General features: G+C 44.1%; 1 protein-coding gene across 1 annotated transcript in view; it reads right to left on the bottom strand.

Moving 5' to 3' along the window:
* The window catches only part of deaf1 (DEAF1 transcription factor), a 13,013-nt gene that overhangs the window by 2,263 nt on the left and 9,413 nt on the right, over positions 1-1,337 (bottom strand). The gene's annotated exons all lie outside the window — the stretch shown is intronic.

The following is a 1,337-nucleotide window of genomic DNA, read 5'->3' on the forward strand; positions in this document are numbered from 1 at the left end:
AACTGACACACAACAGAAACGCCACGCAGCCACTACACAACTGACACACAACAGAAACGCCACGCAGCCACTACACAATTGACACACAACAGAAACGCCACGCTCCCGCCACTTGGGCGGTGTGCAGACTGCCTAACTCTTTCTCTGCTAAAACCTAAAGGTCTGACTAATACCTGAAACAATCATTCCCATCCTGTTAGCCGGTTCTTATGCAATGCAAATGCAACTGTTGCTCACTGCTCCAGTAAATAGGACACACCATAGATTCGACTTCCGCTTAGCAACAGGAGACATTAATATAGTCCGAGAGCTAACGCTGTGCTAGCAAGACTCAAAGTCAATAACATTTGGTCTGGTTGACAATCGGTAAATATAATTTAACAGAATATTTAACAAGAAGACAAGCTAGCTATCCAGCCATGTCATTGTCCCCAAATCAATATAAAGATTGAAAGAATAAATGATCCGCCATGATTACTGTTGGAAGTAGCAACCTGAACAGTGAACGGGGTGAGAGCTAATCGCTGTGATATAAAGTCATTTCAGAGTGTCAGAGTAACGTACTTTTTGCAGCTTGTGTTTTATATGACACACGCCTTTGGTGTTGCTGCTGTTATCCTTGTCTGTACCCACGTGTCTTTCCCATTGTTAAAATGACATTTACTGCACTCACGCAGTAGCTTACTTTATGTTAAACATAAATATATACTGATTTTGATAACAGCAGACAACGTCGGCAGTATTGACGGCAAAATTGGCTACATCTCTCGTTCTGTCTTGACAGGTGCAATATTTGAAAATCAAACAATTATTGTTTATTTTATTTTTTTAATTGCATTTATACTCGCATTTATGTTGAAAAACCGAGAGACATTCAAACATCAAAATATCATACACATCTTTTTGTATTCTATTTAGCCTGGAAACTCCTCCGACACGCATGTCACGTTAAAAATAAGCGTCTGACCTATTTCTATTCCTAATCTGTGTGCGTGTCACGCAGGCGGTATGCGAGCTCTAACCTGTTAACATGGAAGCCGAAATAAAAACGGACACGCCACGCAGGCATTGAGCCGGAGCCACCACCTGAATATATCAATGGTCTTAAAAAAATGTGTATTATTTTCAGTTGTACGAGTCTATTTTATTGTCCCCTCTATACTGACCCACAGAACTCTTCTTTCTCTTTCTCTCTCTCTCTCAGTGCTGACGGCGTTGCCGGCGCTGGCCGTGACTCCTCAGCCGGTTCAGGCCAAGATGGCGGTGACAGTGACGGCGGCGTCACCGTCGGTGGGGCTGGTGAGCGGGCTGGAGGGGGGTCCCGTCGGGGGGGGGGG

Source organism: Etheostoma cragini, chromosome 8 (genome assembly GCF_013103735.1).
Source record: "Etheostoma cragini isolate CJK2018 chromosome 8, CSU_Ecrag_1.0, whole genome shotgun sequence".
Classification (NCBI taxonomy): domain Eukaryota; kingdom Metazoa; phylum Chordata; class Actinopteri; order Perciformes; family Percidae; genus Etheostoma; species Etheostoma cragini.